The following is a 6,000-nucleotide window of genomic DNA, read 5'->3' as shown; positions in this document are numbered from 1 at the left end:
CACACACACACACACACACACACACACACACACACACACACACACACGCACACACAGTTTTCCCCGCTTTCCAAGAAAACTCCCCTTTCCCTCCCCGATGCTCCGGTTTTTTTCGTGCTGCTAACTATATACGGCAAAGTATGCCGAGACAGAAATAGACGAACGAATGCACGAACGACATCTGGACAAAGAGTTGCCGTTGCCAAGGCGATCAACTAGTTCTGTATGCAGCGGCAGAGCCGTCTACTTTGTTAAATAGGTGAGGTGTGTGAGGAGCTGACGCCAGATCTGTGATCCCATTCACCCTCCTTCATAGAGAGCGATGACAACACCTTCTTTGTATATCGTGATGGAACGACGTCAACAACATGCAAGCATCCATCTTAGGCTCTCTCTGCTGCATTGGCAAAAAAATCATTAAATGTTAAAACTCTGTGTTGCTGCAAAGCCCCTCACTCTACACGATTCATAATTCATCCTCCCTCTCTTCCTCTCCCTCTCTCCCTCCCTCCCTCCCTCAGATTATGGGGTGCCAGTTACTGGAGGAAGTGGAACATCCCAGCTGCTGACGTGCCGATGAATGTTTTCGTGTGTGTGTGTGTGTGTGACCCAGGAAGGACACACATCAGGTAATGAAGTAAGAAGTGTTTCCCATTACAACAGCCGCATATATGACCCAGGAACCCTCAAACACACAAGTGCGGGAGGTCAATAAATATCCCTTTGAAACAACCTCTGAAAATCCTCAAACTGTCAACGAGTTCAGCATAATTAGCATCAAGCATATAAAAATTGAATTTAACTACGGCCATATGGTTAACAAATTTGGCCACGGAGCTGAAGGACAATAAAGATTCGAGGAACGTAGCTTGACCCCCAACTTCACATTCATCCGCTGTAGCTGTGTCAGCTGGAAACAGCTGATTTACATGCATCTTCACGCGTGATGCAGTTTTTTTAAATCTGCCTAATTTTCTTCTATACTGATGTATATGTGTAACTCAGCCTGGATGTAGCATTTATGAGCAGCTGCAGCTGGGTGAAAGAAATATGGGAATCGCATGTTCCCGCTAACATGCGACGGCTTAGAAAGCCTCACGAACGCATGCGTGCTGTACATATGTAATATCGGCACGTGCAGGTATGGGAAGAGCTGAGAATCTATTTATGCACGGAGCAAAAACATGGAGGAGTATGAAGGCACGCATGTAGCATTTACATTATGCACCGGGGCCAGATGTTTCTTTTCCGGTCTCTGCTAAAGCTGCTGAATGACAGTAAAGCTCAATAACCCAAAAACAGAACAGAGTTTATTATTACTGAGGAAACCTTCTACCAGGCTGACTAAGACTGTGTGCATTACAATCAAATCATTTGATTCAAATGAGAGGGGGAAGTCAACAGATTGGGAGTGAAAGCGAGCGACCGCCAGTTGTGCGGTGACCTAAAGTGGCTCTCAGCATCAGCATCAGCGCAGAGGAGGCTGCTTCCTTTACTTCTTTTACAGTAGACAGTGAGGCACGCCTGTAGTGACTAGCAGCATAACAAAGAGATATGCTAATAAGGAAATTATTGAACGTCTCTGAAGAAGGTGGGCGGATTTCGGGCTTCAAAGACAGCCTCGTTTTATCAATCGGCGATATGAACACACGCCACGTGGTGTTTCCTGCTCAGTAGGTTGCATGATTTGTGTGTAAAAGCAAGTACTGGTGATAAAGGAGTGGGTCACACCCTCGCATCACTTAGACTTTAAAACATGTCCTCAAACATCAAGGTTTACGGTTGTCATTGCGCAAAGAAATGCAGTTTTTAATCCTTCTCGGCTCTATAAGAAAAGCACAAAAATAGCAAAACTGTATTATATGTGGAGGATGACTTTAGGAGTCTCACAGCTTCAGGAAAGAAGCTGCTCTGAAGTCGGGTGGTACGGCAGCTGATACTTGTGTCTCTTGCCAGCGGCAGACTGTGGCTGGGTGGGTATTGTCCTTCAATATCATTTGGACTCTGCGCAGGCACCTCTCGTCACCAATATCACTGATGCTCGGTAGATGGGCACCAATGATGTTCTGGGCGGGTTTAATCCCTCCTGTCCTGGGCCGTGCACATCTCACGCCAGTTTGTAATGTTTCCGGTCATTATTGCTCATCTGGAAAAGTGAATAAGAACTTGGGCACGGAAAGTCGTGTACGAGCTTTTGCGTCACCAGGATGGAGATGCGTGAGGACCACGTCGGCTTGTTTGAGATGCAAACAGCAGCGACGACAAGAAAATGCAGAAAAATGTGTGTTTCTGCATAGTTGTGTGGGTAAGAATGTGAGAGTGTGGGTCATTCTTTCATCCAACAGCACTGAAAAAAAAGAAAAGAGCTTTTCAAACTGAATGGCCCTGTGTGTGTGTGTGTGTGTGTGTGTGTGTGTGTGTGTGTGTGTCTCACTATGCTGTTGAAGCTGTGGCCTTGGTGGGTCTTTGCAGAGCCCACACAGAGCGAGTCCTTCCTCCAGGTTCTCTGTATACATTGTTAGAGGGTGTACAACATGAGTAATGCTCTCTTCTGATGAGTGTCCTGTACGCGCTCTACTCGTGAGATCGTCCTATTCTACATCTACTTTAAATTAAACTGTCTCGCTGCTCCTCGCCGCCTCTTATTATCACATTTCATTCCTCTACACTCTATAGCCCCGATCTCTGTCTTTTCATTTTCTCTCCTCCTTCTCTCGGGGGACAGGAGCGCTGTGCACGATTGTCATGGCAACAACGGTGGGAAGACAAGATGGAGGAGTAATAGCATGGCCTCCTTTACGGGAGGAGATCCTGTGTGTGTGAAAACGCCAGATGTTACCTTCATACTAGACCAACTTAAAGCAATAATAGATGTTTTTAACATATTTCCAGGTCTTAAACCTTGCAGAATGTGTCCAGTGTTAATAAATGTAGATTATATACGTGCCCCTTTGTGCTCGTAGACAAATGCTTCTTTTTAACAACTGTCACACAGTCCTTCAGCAGCTGCTTCCCTCATAACCACAACAGACTATCTTGTTTTTTTCCATCGCACAAATCACATGTTGGCGTTCTTCCCTTCTTCTAAGTGTTCGACGACCGCAGAATTTAAACCACTTGTTGGGGCAATCCAAAATCCTTGTTTTCAGATGCGCTGTTCTGCCGTCGTATGGAGCATATTAAGGTGAAAATGCAGCTTTCTGCAAATGCTCGGTGACAAAACACATTTGAATTTTCTTCTTTTTTTTTTAAGCTTCTGAACTCGCTGTGAGATTAGCCACGAGCAAAGCACTCTGACACTGTTCCCTTCAGAGCAGCGCTGCCTGCCGGGATAAACCGGTGTAGTATTTCACGATGTGTGTTTCTCTCTCTTTGTCATGTTCTTTAATGCTACAAGGAGTTTTATAATATTTTGCATATATGTAACTTCTGCGACACAACTCGATCTACTGCAAAAAGATCGTATACAACATTGCATTTGTATTGGAAACATAATTGAACACGTCTCGAGGCGATCCCCGAGGAGAATCACTGTGTGATGCTGTGTTTGTTTGACCTTGTGCTTTGTGCCATCTCTTAAACACTCTGCTGAGTCAAACAGCGCAGATTGATGAGTCACAGATGAACAGATTAAAGCTTCTTCTCCTCCAGCTGAAGTCCACCTTGTTTCTTCTCCTCCTCCTCCTCTCCTTCACACTTCTCTAAACCAATCCCCTCATACACGTTCCCCTCGCTGAACTTCCAGTGCTGTTCAGCAAATCTCTCCACTAATCCTCCTCCTCCACTTTCCTCAAAACATGATCCCTGGCCCTCCTATTTCTCATCCTCTACGCTGTCTCTTCTTATCGGCCTCTTTCCCCCACTCCTCCTCTTAGCTCCCATAATTGTTGTTTGTGAGCGATTATGCGCTAGCTGCTAGCGATCACTTGAAAGGTTACCGCATCATTCTCAGACAGACAGCCGAGAACACACAGCCGTTATTACGGAGTACAGCTGCAACTAATCATTATTTCTACAGTTGATTAATCGGTGATGTATATTTTGGATTCATCACTTAAGTTGTTTAGTCTCACAAATGCCCCAGAACCCAAGATGGCATCTTTAAAATGCTTGTTTTGTGTGAACAATGGTCCAAAACCAAAAGATGTTCAATTCAAAGAGAAACAAATCCTCACATCTGAGCGGCTGGACGACACCGATCGTGAAGTTTCCGTTTGAGGTTTTTCAGATTGTTGTGCAACAAATTCACCGCACAATGTAAAAAAGTTCATCCATCTGCGCTGCTCTTATGTGTTGAAAATATAGTTCTGAAAGGTTTTCTTCTTTGTCAAAGTCTCACAAACTTGTTTTGGTTCGTGTGTGCTCAATGTGCTGCGGGAAGTTGGTCCTAAATTTGTGACTTTGTGTCTTTGGCCATCGAAGCCATATCTAAAGAAGAGTTTAATGGTAAAATGTACCAAGAAAAGTTGTGTGTGTGTATGAATGTGTATTGTTTTGTGGTGCACTATTTCAAATTTTCAGCAATTTCTCAAAACTCAGCACTACCTTCAACCATTTTTTAGGGTTACATTCAATTGTCAAGCGAATTTTAAGCGAGCTTTTGAAATGTCACCAAAAAAGAAATTGGTGGTTTGGAGAGAAAAAGCGAGCGTAGAAGCTTTGAGTTTCATCTAATTTTGCTGTTTCCATTCAGCTTTACTAATGCGATCCTTTAAAATGCTCATCACAATATGTGAATGGAAACACGGCTATTGAGATACTAGCTTAACTAGCGACCCGCCTCTGGCTGCCTGCTGCTGTTTCTGCCTCTCATCACCTGGACTCTCACCTGAGCTCAGAATAATGACAGGCCGGTGTCAAAGCTAACAGAGATGATCTGTTCGCCTTGCCTGTCCCAGTGACCGTTCGTGGCCTCCTTGCCCACTTATCCTCTCCTTTGTTTCCTCTCAGTCTTGCTCTTGCTCTCTTTGAACCTCTTTCTCTCCGCTCTGATAGCAGGAACACCGCCCTGCATCCATATCAGCCTCTCTCCCTCTCTCAAGACTCGCTCACACAGGCCTATAATGATGCTGACATTCAACACGATACAGCAGCGTTATTCCAGCAGCGGAGCACAAGGTGAACTCATTAGAGGGCATAACTGATGTATTCCAAACCTGCCACTAATAAAGATGTGGGTCAGCCGTCATGGACGGCAGTTTAACAACAGTAAGGACTGGACACGGATGATGGGCCTCCAATGTCATTCGGTGTTTGCGAAAAAACCCTTACATGCCGGCAAACAATTTGTTTTGTTTTGACATTTCAATGTTTCTCATTGAACTATTCATCTCTGGGTCATTCCGGGCCGACAGCGTAGTGTGATGGAAAATAATGCGGCAAGGTATCAGTGAACAGGATGACTGATTCCAGCACTAAAAAATCCACATTAACACAGCGCGGCTACATTAGCAAACATAGAAACCAACCGTATGCTCAATTGTCCAATCAAAATCAATGAAACATTCAATCATTTTCTGTTTCCATGAACGCAGGCTCTGATCTCTTCTCATTTGTTCATTCCAGGTACAGTTTTTTTCAAAATAAAACTAGTATTTTCAAAATAAAACGCATCCAGAGCAGAAAATAAACAAAGCACACCCTTCATGATACCCTTTTATGATTTATGCAACACGGGACGACAGCAGACGTGAAGTGTGACAAAGTCTCAGAGGGCCAACTCAGCAGCGTCCGTATTGTATTCATAACATATACGAGTCCCTGACCTGATGCGCCCCCCCTCTCATTCATCCATCTCGCCTCCCACTCCTTCCCACACTGCTCATCGACTGCCATGCTAACTCAGCCCATCGTCTCTTTGCCTCTCCTCGTTTTATCCCATCCAGTCAGAACATTTTCAACCCGCCACCCACTCTCTTCCTCACTTTTCTCTCCTGCCTTCTCATTATGTCACTTGTTCCCCCCCCTGTGCCAACTATTCGAGCTCATTACAGCTCACTC

At 44.8% G+C, this 6,000-nt stretch overlaps 1 protein-coding gene across 15 annotated transcripts in view; it reads right to left on the bottom strand.

The window, feature by feature from the left end:
* The window catches only part of LOC116382516 (membrane-associated guanylate kinase, WW and PDZ domain-containing protein 1-like), a 99,277-nt gene that overhangs the window by 20,797 nt on the left and 72,480 nt on the right, over positions 1-6,000 (bottom strand). The gene's annotated exons all lie outside the window — the stretch shown is intronic.

Source organism: Anarrhichthys ocellatus, unplaced genomic scaffold (assembly GCF_004355925.1).
Source record: "Anarrhichthys ocellatus isolate YVR2014 unplaced genomic scaffold, GSC_Weel_1.0 scaffold5, whole genome shotgun sequence".
NCBI classification, from domain to species: domain Eukaryota; kingdom Metazoa; phylum Chordata; class Actinopteri; order Perciformes; family Anarhichadidae; genus Anarrhichthys; species Anarrhichthys ocellatus.
The sequence above is the reverse complement of the archived record's forward strand: the minus strand, read 5'-3'. Positions and strand labels throughout refer to the sequence as shown.